The sequence below is a fragment of the Eumetopias jubatus genome, unplaced genomic scaffold (assembly GCF_037043125.1).
Source record: "Eumetopias jubatus isolate StellerSeaLion01/CBP00866 unplaced genomic scaffold, mEumJub1_p1.0 scaffold_16, whole genome shotgun sequence".
Classification (NCBI taxonomy): domain Eukaryota; kingdom Metazoa; phylum Chordata; class Mammalia; order Carnivora; family Otariidae; genus Eumetopias; species Eumetopias jubatus.
In genome coordinates this window covers 43,502,030-43,519,056 of record NW_028274822.1, presented here as the reverse complement: position 1 = coordinate 43,519,056, position 17,027 = coordinate 43,502,030, and positions in this window count along the sequence as shown.

The window sequence follows — 17,027 nt, the reverse complement described above, 5'->3', positions numbered from 1 at the left end:
CCCAAATTGCAGCTCTCAACTCTGGTGTTAAGGGCCATTTCATCCAAGCTTCTACTCTTTACTACTCACACAGAACACTTCTGACACTTCTGGTGACCAAATGCGTGATCCTACACTAAGCAATTCTCCACAACACCAGTGTCAATTCTGACACTATGCCCCTGAAGATAGCATCAGATTCCACAGTCTAAGGGCTTAGTCCCATGAGACTGCCCCTCCCCACTTCAGATGCCAGTCATAAGAAGTAGGGCTCCAGGCTAGTCATTACTGTTGTCTGACTTGGCTATCAATTGGAGGTTCCCATGACTCCCTACTGAAGTTTGATTAATTTGCTAGAATGGCTCACAGAACTTAAGGAAACACATTTACCAGTTTGTTAAAGGCTGTGAGAAAGGATACAGATGAGCAGCCAGATGCAAAGATACATAGGTAGAAGTCTGGGAGTGTACCAAGAGCAAGAGCTTCTGTCCCTCTGGAGTTGGGTACATCACCTTCTCGGTATGGATGTGTTTGCCGACCTGGAAGCTTTCTAAACACCATCCTTTGGGCATTTATGGAGGCTTCATCACACGGGCATGGTGATCATTAATTCCATTTTCAGTTCTTCTCCCTTCTCAACAGAATGCGGGTCGGGGCTGAAAATTCTGTTTCTTATCATGGCTTGGTTTTTCCAGTGACCATCCCTCATCTAGAAGCCATCCGGGAACCCATCCAGAATCACCTCATTAGAACAAAACACACTCATATTACCCAGGAAATCACAAGGGGTTCGGGAGCTCTTTGTCAGGAATCCAGGGTCAAAGACCAAATATTAGAACAAAAGATGTTCTTAGTTCCCTTATCACTTAGGAAGTTGCAAGGGTTTCAGGAGCTCTGTGCCAGGAACCAGGGGACAAAGACTAATATATCCTTCCTATTATCTTATGAAAGCCAAATCTGTTTTCTATCTTCCCAACTTTCCCCTCTTTGTGCCTTCCTTTCTTTCTCCTCCCCTCTGTCCCTTCCTTTCCTTGCCCCCAAAGTGGGATTTTCTATCTTCCCCACATTTTCTCCAGCCCGGACATGTGGAACTCTTGTCATGCTTCCCACAGCAATACATGCTATTAGGGAGAGGTTCTGTTGTATGGTAGGTAATATATATAGCATTATATGACATATATAGATATGTAAAATGGCCGTAAGGTGAATTTAAGTACATGACTTGTTTCCCATCCCAATTTTTAATTATCATCTCTGAGTTTTTGTTCCTTCTATGAATAATTTCTGTAGTTGGAAAATATGCAAAAGAGATTCAGGAAATTCCTGAAGGGTCATTTTAAATTCCTTTGAAATCATATAATATGGGCCAACATCTATCTCACTTACACAAAACAAGGCCTCCTGGTACCAGGACCATTGAAGATGATATCTCTAGCGTTATCATTTATGCTCACTAACAGGCTACTGGCATAAGGCCCTCAAGTCATTTTCAGTCTTGGCCAGAGCAGAGAAATTCCTGGGGTGAAACCTGAGGAACTATGAATCAGGGCAGCTGGACTCCTTTCCTTTTCTAAAAGGAATAGTGAAATTGACAACTATAAAAAGGTACATGTAGACAGCTGGAAATAGAACCAGAGGCATTTGATTTGAAATCTTTGGTGCAAGGCTCTTTGTATTGTGTCTTCCTAAATCTCATTTAGCTATGTTTCAGCAAATGTGAAGACTAAAATCCAAGCAAGCGAACTAGGATCTCTGTTCGTCATCAAAATTTGGAGCTATATCTTGAAGCAGAAAAAGAGTACTTTTGAAAATGCTTGAAATGCTGTTACAGTGCATTCAGGGGAAAGCATCTGAATGTATTATTTCAGCACTTGTTGTGCCCACTTTTAGTGAGATGAGGAGAAGCTGAATTTAGACATGTGTAAACTGTCTTTTCTATTACACATTCTTGTCTTCAGACATTTGTTTTTAACATGAGGGTTTATTTTACCAGCTCTAAAATCTTTGTTTGTAGAGTGTCACTCCTCACAGGCTGGGGCATCAGGTTTGACGTTGTAAATGCCGATGTCATTGTCAAGAAAAAAATTAAGATAAAACGTAATTGAAGTCAAGGACATGAGCAACTCTAAAATAGAAATAATACCGTTAACTAATAGCTAATGAATATTTACTGTGCACCTGGAAATGTTCCAAGCACTTGATTGTGCATTAACTCATTTTAACCCTACAACAAATCAAAGATTATATCTCATAGCTGGGTGTGACTTAGCTATGGGAATTATTATTGGACTTGTACAGTTCTCATACTTCAAGGTGATAGTATACTCTTAACAGGGGATTTCAGAGGTGGTCCTGAATGTGAGCTTGCTTGCCCATCGTCAGCTGTCACCGTACAGGACCTTCTCCCACTCTCTTCCTGAATAAATAGGGGAAACACAGAAAACCCAAGGATTTGTCCAAGGATTATTAACCCATAGTGGATAGGGGGGACCCACAATGAGGGCTATCGTGTACTTTTTCTTATATGCCCTGCTCACCTTTTAGTACCATAGACATTCTTTCATTCCTTGTTGGTCTTGCCTTTTATTGAGTCTGAATTCATGGCTGGACATAGCTGCTCTTGGGGTTTTCCTTAGTCTGTCTTCCCTTCCCAGCCTTTCTCCCGGGGTTGGAAGACAAAGAAACAAAAAAACAATGAGGTGATAAGAAGTAGCTTCTGCTCTTGAAGAGTTTTCTACATTTTCCTTAGATTGAGTCCTATACTTAGTCTGCTGGTGACCAAATTGGGTTGGAAGTCTGTAAACATTTTTTATATATTGGTTTTTGATCGAACCCAGCCTCTGAGGCAAAATGCAGTTAAAAAATATTTCCAATATCTCAAAACTTTTGTTTTTAGTTTTCTTTCTTTCCAAGGCTACCACTTTCCAAAGCTATGGCAGGAAATGTACCTTTCTCTCCATCAGGCAGGAGCTCTTAGAGACCAGAGACCATCAGAGGCTCTCAAGCCTACGATGAGCTAACTGCCTCTTCTAGAACTCTCATTCTTATTACACCCAATGGAGCATATCTGATGACTGGTGGTGTATTTGTGATGGTATTAAACTTATCTTTTTTTCTTTTTTAGTCTTCTTCAGAGTTCTGTGATTCAGCATAACTCTCTACTTGGCAACCGTGACTATAATATGTAATAGCTAATCAAATGGAATTCTTAATTCTCACTTTGCTTCTCCCTTTCCACAGACACACATAAAACCTGCTATTCTTTTTCTTCTCCATCTCGGTAAATGGCATAATTTGGCTCACATCAAAAACTGAGGAGTCCCCTGATTGCTCCCTTTTCATCATTTTCTGTGGTGAGGTTAGTATCATGTGATATGGCTTAATGAATATGTTTCATTAGGGACATTTAAAGGCAAAGGTTAATATAATCCCCCGTTCCCTCATCATCTCACCAAGAAGCACACAATGCAACTATGCTACTGGAATATGCACTGGGGCCGTGGTCAAGGGGAAGAGACCCTGAGTCCTTCCATTTTACATTTGTAGACTCAAGCACAGGAATAGCCTTATTTGTGAGAAATAAAAGAAAAAGTTCAGACACGAACCAGTCTAGGTTCAGATGCTAACTGAGCAAGGAGTTTTCTGAGAAGCTCAGTTTGGTTGTAAATTCTGTTTCTATTCCTTCTCTGAAAAATTTATGTGATGAGAACACATGTAGAAGAGATCTGAATAATTCCCAAAAGGTCATTTTTAGTCCCTCTGAAATCATGCAATATGGGCCAACATGTATGTCACTTACACATAAAGCAAGCCCTGTTGGTTCCTTGGCTATTAGAGATGATATCTCCAGGGCTATTATTAACTTCAGTTTTGTTAGATTTAGACTGTCAGAGAAGGAAAATCCTTTCCAGGAGAAGCTGAGTTTCAACTACTAAATGAGGAGTCCTCCATCTCAGCTGAGGTCACAGCTAAGCAAACCTGAGTTTCAAAAGTAATTCACTATGATGGGCACCTGGGTGGCTCAGTTGATTAAGTGACTGTCTCCGGCTCAGGTCATGATCCTGGAGTCTCAGGACGGAGGCCCGCATCGGGCTCCCTGCTCGGCAGGGAGTCTGCTTCTCCCTCTGACCCTCCCCCCTCTCGTGTGCTCTCTCTCTCATTCTCTCTCTTGCAAATAAATAAATAAAATCTTTAAAAAAAAACAAAAGTAATTCACGATGTTGTCTAAATTGTTTCTTCATACCACCACCCCACCCCCAACACACACACATTAAGTCCTTCTAGCTTCATTTTCAAAATTCTTTTCATTCTATTTCTTTTCATCTCATCTGCTGGCTCCTCAATTGGAATCATTATTTTCTCTTGCCTTGACTATAGTGATTATTTTACAATTGGTCTTTCTTTTGCCTGGTTACCATCTTCATCTCCTCTTTGGCTAAATGCCCTTTTTATCTCCTCTGCTCTCACCTAATAATCTGTTCTCCATAATACTCAGAATAAGTTTTAAAAGTGAGAGCAAAGAACTCCACTCCCTTATCATAATCCAATGCCTTCCCAGGAGGCTTAGAACAAAATTCCACATTATCTGTAAGACTTATATGGTCTGACTCCTGTCTACTTCTTCGACTGGGTCTCTTTTTGGTCCTTTACCTTTTGTCACTCTTGTCTTCTTTCTGCCCCTTGAATACTCTAAGCTTGCTTTTATTTTATTTATTTATTTATTTATTTAAAATATTTTATTTATTTATTTGAGAGAGAGAGAATGAGAGATAGAGAGCATGAGAGGGAAGAGGGTCAGAGGGAGAAGCAGACTCCCTGCTGAGCAGGGAGCCCGATGTGGGACTCAATCCCGGGACTCCAGGATCATGACCTGAGCCGAAGGCAGTTGCTTAACCAACTGAGCCACCCAGGCGCCCAGCTTGCTTTTATTTTAAAAAATAAAGTTTGCTTTTTCTTTTTGCCTGATGTCCTTGGCAATCACATTGTTTTAGAATTAGCCATTTATTGTCAGCTAGAATATTATCAATGGATCAAGAACCTCCCTGAACAAAAGTAGTCCCCCTCTTAACCATTCCATTTGCTCTCTGTTGTAATACTTATTGTTCCCTAAAATTATTATGTTCATTTTTTTTGTCATTTGCATGGTTATTATTCACCTTTCACGCATGCTAATGTATATGCCCCTTTAAGCAGGGATTATATCTGTTTTGTTAAAGATGTAGTCTATATTATATGGGTTTGGTAAATATTTGGAGAATATATAAGTAATTTCTATGCCATAAATGTTTGAATATATATTGTTGAAATTTTCCTATGGGTTTATGGTGATTTTAAAACATAACCTCTAAATTCTTTGACACTCTTCTTTTTAAGAGATAGAAGTATGAATTCTCTTTTCCTTAAACCTGGACTATGCTACGGATCAGGGCATAAGAGACTAACTTTTCCTATTTCTTATTTTTTGGGGTGCTCACTTTGGGAACCCAGCTGCCATGTTATAAGAAAACCAAAGTGTTACATGGTAAAGATTGTGTAGGAATTTTGGCCACAGCCGAAGCTGAGGTTCTAATCAACCCCCAACATCAACCTCCAAATATGCGAATAAAGGAGCTTTTTATCTCAGAGGTCAGCACATGGTTTTTTTGTTTATTTGTTTTTCTGCAAAGGAGCAGCTAGTATATATTTTCATTGCAGGTCATATAGGGCTATTAATAGTCTCTGCCATAGACCCTCAGCTCTCCTGTTATAGTGCAAAGGTAGCCAGAATAATACATAAACAAATGAACAAGGCTGTGTTCCAATAAAACTTTATTTACAAAAAAAATAGCTGGTAGGTCAGATTTGGCTCATGGGCTATAGTTTGTCAGCCTGTACATTAGAGGACTCTTGCCCCAGTCAGGAAGTTGCTTCCAGCCTCTGAGCTACTCCACTTGGCGACGCATGAGGCAGAGAAAAACTTTCCCACTAAGCTTTGCCCAAATTGCAGATCTGTGAACAAAATAAATGTTTTTAGTCATTTTAAGCCATTAAGTTTGAGATGGTTTGTTTTGTGTCAATAGATGACTGGAACAGGGTTAGAGCCAATCTTTTAAAATGGCCAAATTCAGTTATATTTTATATGGCAGATGAGAGTTAACTCTCCTATCTTTAAAATTTTTCGTACATATGTATCATAAGGTCAGGTCACATTCACGTGGCAGATTTAAAACTGGCATGTAAGCATCTTACAAGTCACAATATTTCAATGTGAATGATGTTTTATCGGTATTTTTAAGATGTATGATATATTCAGAATATGCATACAAAGTGAATGACAGAGCACATCCTCAACTTCTTGGCTTTTAAAGAAAGCATTCAAAAATATTCAAAGTAGAATAATTGTAGAGAAATATTAATGAGTTGATTTTGGTTATGATAAAGTTTCATGTGATTTTTCTCCCAGAAAAATACCTGCTTAAATATCTTGGTCTATGGGGAAAGAATATGCTCTTTTATAGTCCAAAACAGAAGAATTGAAATAGTTCTTAAGGAGTTCACGACTTTTACACGGAATGCACATCTGTTTTAGGAAAATTCTTATAACCTTTGTTAAGCTTATGAACAGGCTAATACATTTTCATTCTAGTACATATATAAAGAAAAGTACAATCTTGAGAGACAGGTTTTGTTGGAAAGATTTTTCAGATTTTTAATTTTATTTTTCCTACATTAAGAGACTCTCAATATGGACATTTTATTTCCTTCAATAAATTAAAGGCCCTATATGAAGGAAGCTCATGCTCTCTTAAATTTCATTTTTACATATGGCACAGAATTTCTGAGGTTTCAGTATAGCAGACACATCACATGGGCTTCAACTGGGTTTAATGTGGATTTCACAGACACTGGTCAATTTTCATCTTTGTTTGAATATACTTGGAATGCTTTGCCTTATTAATCCTATTCCATAAGGTAGAAGTGTTGCCTTCTATCACTTAGATAATTAGTGTAGCAAATGCCTTGGTGTAAATGTTCTAACACACACCCTGCTTTCTCCAAATAGTGACTGATATTAATAGAAATAATACCCGACCTTCACATGTTCTGTCTAGAGAGATTAATAGCAAGTGCTTTGCTTTGTAAACTGTGAGGAAACAAAGAATAATAATAAAAAAAAAAGCTCAAACAGAAATACCATTATAAATGACAAGAATTTGGAACTTTTTCAACCAAGGTAAGAAGGTCAAGAAGAATAGTAAAAATAAAGGTGGTGTTATTTACAAATATATAGTTTTTTTCTTTCTGGGCAATTAATAGGAAATAATGTATTGAAATAAAAATATTAAACATTTAACACTACATAGGCTTTTTAAATTCCTGAGCACTGCACAAAAAAATGTATTGCCCCATCTTAAGGGCAGGCATGTTTCTCTAATTTCTTTAAAGGAAAATTCAAGTGACTTGGGAAATTGTGTCAGGATAACCTGATATTTTCCTTTTAGTTTGGGTCAAATATGCATTAAACAGACAATTCAAGCAAAACCGTTTAAAGTCTCACCTCTTTTTAGTTCTCTTGAAGCGTCACGTTCATGGTTGTCTGTTCTGATGCTTAAGGTTTTTGTGTTGCAAAGGGAAGGAAGGTTAACAGAACATAAGGTTTTCTGAGGTGTTTTTCCCTCCATTCTGCCGCTGCCTTTGTTTTAGAGGAGATGGCAGCTGCCTTTCCATTCTGTGATAGCTCAGGAAAACCTGCTCCGTAAGCATGTTAATTTTCTTCCTTGTAGAAAAAGCTGGCTAGTCCCAGGAGGTATTGCAAAGTTTAAATTGAAGTAAATAGACAAATTGCTCAGTTGAAAAAAAAAAAAAAAGTGTTCCATGTAGCTCCTGATGAGTGGGAACACACCTGCCACACAATAGAATACGACATCCTTCACCTCACTGCTTTCTGAGAATGCGTGGAAACATGGCTGCCGTTTAGTAGACGTCTGCTTTGGATCACCAGCAAGTAAAGGTTTAATTACCGATCGATGGGTTACTTGCCCTGTGGATTTCGTAGGAGTAGTTTTGTCCCATTTTCTGCTTTTCCCCCGTAGAAACTACTCTTTCAAAAAGCCATCTTCAGAATAGCAAGGCCTGGCGTCTTCTCCTTTGCTTTTGTTGTTGTGTTGTCGTTTGATTTTTCATTTTCTAAGAGGCAGGCTGACAGTAGTTTATGAACCATCGAAGGCTATACGTGGGTCTTAAATGCTATGCTTTTCACAAGGATCATGCCAATGAGACCGACATAGGTGTATCTATGGCTGTGTGTTAGAGATGGAAGTTAATAGTGAAAATACGTCACTTGGGGCCACTCGGAGGGTCAAAGCAGAAGGAAATCCTTCCCGGCATTCTGAAAGGTATGACACAAGAGTGTATCTTGACGTGGATCATCAGCTGGTGTGGGACGATGAATATGGCAGGACAACCCAATGAAGCAGAGGTCAGTCTCTGGCACAAGCAAAGGACAAACCCAACTGTGTGTCCCACTTATCACATCATAAGGATGAATTCACCTAGTCCTAAAAAACATTAGACCTTCCAACAAAAATGTCACTGCAAAAAGTAAATAGGAATGAAGGATCAAACAATTCAGCCAGGGTTGTTCTTGTCATCTTTCTGGCTGTGTTATCATCATTTCACTCACAGGAGACTTTTCTACAGAAATATTGTTTTTTTCTTTCAGGAAATTCATATAGCTAAGTCAATCATCTATCAGAAATGGAATCAGATTTGCATTTTTAGGGAAATTACTGATTTGCCGGAGGATGTCTTGGTAAAGGCTAATAACTATTTCTTTTTAAAATAATATTTTTTCCTCCAAAATAGACACCATAACCAGAGTAAGGAATTAAAGTTCTGCTGCTTTGAGACAAGTTAATACTATGGATTATAAATCAGTGTCTTGGTCTGCAACCAGACAGATGAAGAAAATATAAAAACTACTGAGATTTTAGTGGCCCTTTAACATTGTTTATGTCCCTCTTCCCTGAAGAGAAGACAATTTCACATCAATTTTCTCCTTGCTATTAAAATCTTTTCTTATTGCCTCAAGACTTCAGTAAGTTCCAAGTTTTCAACTTTTCAACTGGATTCATTGATTCTTCCCACCTGCAGCATAAACCCATTCATCCATCCATCCATCCATCCATTCAGCAACCTGCATGGTACATATAAGAAGCACATACAAAGATGGGTAAAACCTGCTAATCAAGCTAATAGTGGCATGTATACAAGTAAAAATAATATCACAGCTGCCATTGGAACAAAAAGAGACTCAAGAGTATAGAAAAAGAAAGAATTTTACCTGAAAGAATTCTATTAGGCTTCACATAGAAGATAATATTTAACATTTAACAGCCATTAAAGGCTTAATGGTAGCTATTTATTAAATGTTTACTATATGCCAGACTCAGTTCTGAGTGGATGAAATAGATAAGCAAATTAGACTTTACAATACCTTTAAGTTATTACTCTAATATTGCTAAAGAAACAAAGATACAGAGAAGTTAAATAACTCACTCAAAATTGTACTGCTTATAAGTGGGGACTAGGGTTCAAACCTACGGGTTTAATTCTTGTGTCTGAGCCCTAACTCAATATACTATGTTGCCAGGTAGTAAGAGGCTGACTTCCTATTCTGGTGGTATATAGCAGAGTAGAGACCCTGAAAGACCGTCTCAGCTGCAACAATTAAAAGGCAAAATCAAACATTATAAAATATCTTTTAAAATGTATTGCTGAGGGGCACCTGGGTGGCTCAGTTGTTAAGTATCTGCCTTCGGCTCAGGTCATGGTCCCAGGGTCCTGGGATCGAGCCCTGCATCGGGCTTCCTGCTCCGCGGGAGGCCTGCTTCTCCCTCTCCCACTCCCCCTGCTTGTGTTCCCTCTCTCGCTGTGTCTTTTTCTGTCAAAAAACAAATAAAATCTTTTAAAAAAATGTATTGCTGAGTTGACATGAAAAAAAGGGCTCTGCAGAGACCAAAAGCCAGAGAAAGTTTTCACCCTGGAGATTATATTAGATGATCCATCAAAAGGCACCAGCTCAGATGATGGAGCAGGTATCAACAGGTGACCAATAATAAGGTCTTTTTTTTTTTTTTTTGTCTTGATGTAATCATGGGAATTACCTCCTAAGAAACAAGTATACTTTCAAGTTTGCTCTTCTTCATTCAAATAATGTCAGTCTCCCCAGCCTTAGCCATGCTACCTTTGATGTACCCCAACATCACTACCCTAAGTAAACTCCTCGTCCCACTGCTTATATATACATTCTGTGGTGGCTAGCCATCAAGTTGATCCGCAATGATCCCTCCTTCTGATGTTTGCACCCTTGTGTAGTCCCCTCCCACAAGGTACCAAAGTTTATCTGTGTGACTAATAGAATATAGCAGAAATGATTACGTGTCACTTTCTAGATTAGGTTCTAAATCGCACCTGGGACTCTCTCAGCCTCTCCCTAGGGAAGTCAGCTGCCATGCCTGAAGGGCAGTCAGCAGCTCTGGGAGAGCGGTAAAGCGGAGAGGAATGAAGATTTCCAGCCAGTGAAGGAGTGAGATCTCCAGCTGACAGCTGTGTGAATCAGCCTTCTTAGCAGCAGACTCACAAGGCTTCAGAAGATGCAGTCCCGCCTACATCTTGACTGCAACTCATGAGGGACTCTAGTCAGAACCAGCCAGCTAGACTGCACCCAAATTCCTGACCTATAAATGTGAGATAATTAATGATTGTTGTTTCAAGACATTAAGTTGAGGTAATTTGCAATACAGCAATAGATAAATTGTATATCACTTTTCTCCCAGGCCCAGCACATCATGTCACAGCACAGCTACCTTATTAAGTAAAATGCAGAGAATAGGTGTGTTTCATTACTCATTGTTTCTTTTCCTCAAATATAAGCATGTCAGATCTTCTATGTACCCCACTCAGGGCTCTCTTTAATCCCTGTTCCCCATCCCTAAAGCCCTGAAACTGATCTGATTATACTGTAACATATTACTGATGTATTCATCCAGGGCACATACAGAAATAGATATAGTTATGTATGATTTGATATATAATGGAAAAAAATCCTCAAATCTTCTCAATATTTGGAAATTAAGATCACTTCCCTAAAGGGTGGAATGGAAAGATACCACGCTTATTAATGCCTAATCTTGGGCATGGTTTTCACATTCCATTGGCCAAGTCACACAGTCAAATTCACCATGGTCAGGGAGAGGGGCTGCTAAATAAACCCCAGTAACTGAATTCACATTCCAAAATCTTGGTGGAAAGGGAATGAAAAATCCTAAACATTATTGTATTTCTCAACATGCTCTCTCTCTCTCTCTCCATTTTCTTTATCCCTCAGAATAATGCTTTTAATAACTGCCTTAAGATATGCTCATCATTTTTTCTGCATAATCTATTTGATATTGAATTATATTTTCCCTGATTTAAGTAGCTTATTATTACTCGTTATTTTAAAACATAAAATGCATAAAATATTTTGTATTTTGATATGGTATTAAATCCAACAGATATATATTAACATTTGTCTTTTCTAATTTTCTTACAGTCATTCTTTTCCTCCATAAATGAAAATAAAATGTAAGTTACCTCCTTCAGGGTAACCCTCCCTGAACCTTATTAATATTTGCAACTAATTATTGGTGTAGCAGTCCAAGTCATATACTAACACAGACACAGGAGTCTGGTTTTTTGTTATATAATTGGAACAATCTACAAATAAGCTCTATTCTCTATTTGGAAATTAAATTTACCTCCCTAAATAAAAAGTACTTCTAGGTGGTATTTTTCCCAATGAATCTAACAAAAGCTTTTCATGCTGAATTGGAAGAAACATTTAAATGTATATGTACTGACACATGAACTGGGGTCTTACACATATGTAAGTATCAAAGCAGAGTTCAAACCCAACATTTTAACTCTAGATTCTACCAGTAGTGTATGGTGTGTTGTCTGTCTCTCTCCCTTCTTCCTCCTCCTTTCTTTTTTTCTTCCTTTTGTTCTTTTCTCCTTCTCTCTCCTCTCTCGGATAAATTTATTGGCTACTGTAGAGCCTTTTTATTTTATTATTATTATTATTTTAGATAGCGAGCACACACGTGCATGTGTGCAAGTGGGGGTGGTGGTGGGGGGAAACAGAGGAAAAGGGAGAGAGAATCTCAAGCGGGCTCCACACCCGGTGTGGAGCCCGACTCAGGGCTCAATTTCATGGCCCTGAGATCATGACCTGAGCCAAAATCAAGAGTCCCACGCTTAACCCACTGAACCACCCAGGCACTCCAGGTAGAGTCTTTTTAAATAACAACAAATGAAAAAGATATATAACAAGGATCATATATAACCACATAAATATCTTAATATACCACAACACACTGTCATTACTATTAGAGTGTCAATTAGTTCTTCACATTAGCTCCTGTGAGATCGGGGTCCTAGGGATGATGGCAGAGGTTCTATAAAGCAGATTAGATGGAGGTAAGAGAGGTGGGGATAGCCCTGCACCAAAGAAGCATGTTATCCACTTTACATTTCTGCCTTGGCTTCCCAAGCGCACGTTCTCTTTCTGCAGGAAGATTATTTTATCACAGAACCGTATTTTCAAAAATACTTATGAAAGGGTTAAATATAGCCCTTTGCCAGTGAAGGATTCCTGGGAATTTTAATAAGCCCAAGCTCCTGCAGTCCAACAGATAACAGTCACCGGGATTGCTGCGTGCCCGGAACTGCACGGTGTCGTGTTTGCACGGCTGCATAATGCTTGTAGAAATTGTGCCTGGAGTGACCCGGCCTCACACAACAGATCCGCAAGTTGTTGCAGGAGCCACCACAATGCTGAAATTCTCACCGAAGCCACAACCTTTGGATTTTGGATCCAACTGAACCGGAAGGATGACAGTTTGACTGAAGACTCGTCCTTCTCTATCAAATGGTTACCTGTGAAGACAGGAGTCCCTGAGAGATGGCGCTGAGCTCTTCTCCTTGCACCCCGGAACCTGTCCTCTGTTCAGCGTCCCCGGCGGTGCGGATCGTAGAAGAATTGCCTTCATCATAGCACAAAGCCGCAAACACAGTCATTCCGGTGCTTAGCGGCCCGATACCCAGAGTAATTAACTCCACATGCCGTGGCTGAGTGCTGTGCCTGCCTTCAAGGAAGGTGATGAGGTGTCCAGCCCTGAAGGGTATGGTTGCTTGACTTCTTTATTATAAACACAATGAAAAAAGTAATAGTTTTTGCAACATAGCATCACAGCGCTCCCACTCAGGAAATGAATTTTTATGTATTGGATCTCTTATGAATTCTGTGTGATTTTTGTCCCAGGAGTCTAAGAAAAACTGCTCTTTTTGTACTACTAAGTGATGCAATGTGTAGCCTAAACAGATGGAAACAGCTTGACTTTAGCATAAGTGTTAGAATATGTAGTTTAAGTGTAGAAACCCACAAGGCACAACTAACAGAAAGTCTGTACCATTTAAAAGGCCTATCAAGTTTACACTGACATGCGGACTGAGGCGTTCCTGCATGAGGTTTTTATTTTTTAAATAATTTGTGCATGAAATTAATAGAGAATTTTAAATGTCTATACCTGTAAAAAAAACAAAACATAAGAGGAAAAAATAGTAATTGGTACAAGATAAGTGCTTATTAAACATTAGCTATGGTTATTTTTATTATGGTAATTAAATTTTGCTTTATCTATGCAAAAAGTGATTATATATTAAGCACCATATTAGTAGATACCAGGAACTTCCCAGTAGGATATATCCTCATAAGCCTTCTTTCCACAAAATACAAGTCTTAAAATAGTTGGTGAATAATCATTTTTAACCATTCAAATTTTGTCTTGGATAATGTTGTTGTCATATTTATCAATCATGCTCGTATTCAGAAGAAACACCTACAAAAGGTAACACGTGAAATCTTACGTATAGTTTTTAGAATGCCATTTTTGAACAGTCTACCTGGTTGAAATGAATATCAGCAATACTCAAGAGGACCAAAGGCACAACTGAGAAGTTGTGAGGTTCAACATTAGCCCTATTGCCTTGCTGTTCTGGGTGTCTTTTCATCTTTCGCCTATTCTCGTCTTTTTTTGTTCACTCCTTCACTCATTCTTTCTTCAACCCCTAGCATTAATTTAAGGATTAGGGTTACAGGGCTACCCTCAACAGTTCACACCAACAAGAAAAGCATCTGATAAGATGAACAGATTCTGAATTATTAGTTTATCATTGCTCTCCACAGAGTTATTTATATTTTAAAAGAGGATTTTGAGAAATAGGAAATGTTTAACCCAACGGAGTGACTCACTAATCACTATCAATAATGACAGGTCAATGAATACCCTTCCCACACTCTTCAAAAAATGCCCCATCGAATTCCCTGCCATTTCACCCTGGGGGTAAGCCTGGCCCTGTAGCAATGCTGCCACCGAAGTGTGAGGCAGGTACATTTTAATGCAACAGTTCATTCTTTAAAACTATTTATTCTTTTAGAGCATTATTTTATTTTATTATTACTTTATTAAAGTATTACTTTAAATACAACTATTAGTTTGAAAGAGTCAGTATTTCTTTGCAGGACCTTATCATATCACTGGAGAACACATTAAGCCAGTGAAGAAACTCCATCTTATTTCCAAAACTTGACTTATATCATCAGCTATACATTTGACATTGTGTGAGTATTCTCATTCATAATTTAACTATGCTGTGCCATAAAAGTGGGTAAATGATGAACCCTCCCCCAAAATAATTGCTCTTTTCACTTATTTGGACGTTCTATTAAAAAAAACATCTAAACTATAGATAAACTGTTCAGTTTCTCCTTTGAGACAACACTTTAGCACAACCATATTAATAATCCCCCAACAATGATGTATCTAGTAATGTTGATATATACTAAAGGTCCCTTTTCTCTCTTGCAGCCTGCAATCAATAGATTATTTTGATTCAGGCTCTGTGTACATTTTCCTATGGCAACAGCCTTTCCTAAGAATAAAGCTATAACCAACTAAAATAACAAAGAGTGTGTATGACAATGATTTCCAATACTGAGAATCAGGCAAACATGGGTGGTGGGAAAATAAGGCAAGAACAACATCATGGGCAGCAGAGGCTGGGAATCTACCTAACTCAGGGTCTCTTACATAAAGGGAGAGCTCAGCTAAGCCCCAAAAGTAGACAATGGACTGTTTCAACAGTTTTTTTTTTTTTTAATTTTTACCTAAAAATGGGTAAGATTTTTGTATATTCAAATGAGTGTACTAAATCAATTTTTCACAAAATCATAAATAGAACACTAAATGAGCTCTTAATGATTGTATGGTGTTTTAAAGAAATATGCTTTATTCATTCTAAATACTTTGGAATACTTTTTAATCATGATTTTTGGTTATTTAGGAACTCCTCTCCTTTTATGGCCTTGGTTTATTAAAAGGTGTCTGTATCTGGACTTACACTAACCTCTTTCAAATGGTTCACAAAATAGTGTCTTTTATATGTCCATATATTCTTGTTACAAATTATATCGATGTCTTCTTTAATGACTGCCACCAGCAAAAACCTCAGAAAAGGCTACTGTATTGACACGTTTCAGGGCAATTTCTTCTCCTAGTGTGTTCTGAGGAAATAGTGTTACCTAGATTTACACATTACTTCTCATTGGCCAATATATTTTCTGTTATGGATCTATTTCATTTTACTGCTTTCCCTACAGAGAAAACTCAATCTTAAATGGTTGTACTATAACACAGAACTAATAGTATAACTTTTTTGTTAAATTCCGGGAAAGAAAATTTTGTAACTCCACTATACTATCTGATACATATCACATATGTTTTATTTAGAATATCTTCTTAATGAATTATAAGTTTTTATTAACGATTTGCAATGCATGTGCATCTTTTCTCACAAGATAAATTATACAAAATATAAATTATTCCTTATTTGGGAGTTTGCATGCTTCTACTAATATTAATATCTCATACCTTTTCATTATAGAATAAGTGGACTAATGTAGTTTCTAGGTGTCTGTTATTTATTCAACTTCTAATATATATAAAACATAGATTGCAAAAGTGCTTGCTATAATCTAAGAGAACCTGGCAAAGTGTTTAAAAAATCATAGTTAAATAAGTGTTTTATTTCTGAGAAACTAATCTTATTTAGGGTTTGCTTAAATGCACAAGAACTCAAGTTTTTAAGCCAATTAGAATATGGATTTACGCAAAAATCGATCACTACATATCATAGCTTGTCTTGCATGTCCATTGTATCTGCATCCAGCATATGCTAGAGTAGCAAGAGCTGACCCCAGATTTAGTATCTTTTGCATTGAAAGAAAAAATCTTAGCTTAGTATGAACTTTTTCCCCCATAAATACCTTTGGCTTGCCTTGGCATTTATGCAGCAGCAGGAGACCATTATCCAGTGACACATTCTATCCCACTGACATTATCACTCAAAGATGGTCGATTTCATTTTCAGGAAGGTCCCAGAGAGCTACAGACAAGTTACAATCAATCACACAACCACAGTTGCTGGGAGCGTCACATCACTCTCAAAAAGAAAGAGTAGGAAAACACAAATGTCCTAATGTATATTTAAATTTTCTATTTAGCCCTTAAAGAACTGATGGGTGGTAGCCTATCTTCACATTAACAATATCATTGTTTAAGCCATGTCATTCCCCCCCTCCCCACCGATTTATATAAATACCAAAATGAGTTTCAACGCTTTGCTGCGGGGTTATAAAATACAGCCGGGTCAGGTGCTATGGGAAGGGTTGTAGTGGTTGTATACCAGGTAATATATGGGTGGCACTGAGTGGAGAGTTTTAAAGTTAGTTGAGTAAAGCTAGGTACAGATCAGCCTGAGCTTGAGGGATAGTTAGAGTTAAGTACAACGCAGGTCAGAGCAAGTGGCTGGTATCAAAGGTTAATGAAATCACGACTAGGACCAAATAGGGCTGAAGAGCAACAGACGTGAGGGATAGAGTCAGGTCTGCAAAAGCTTCAGGTAGA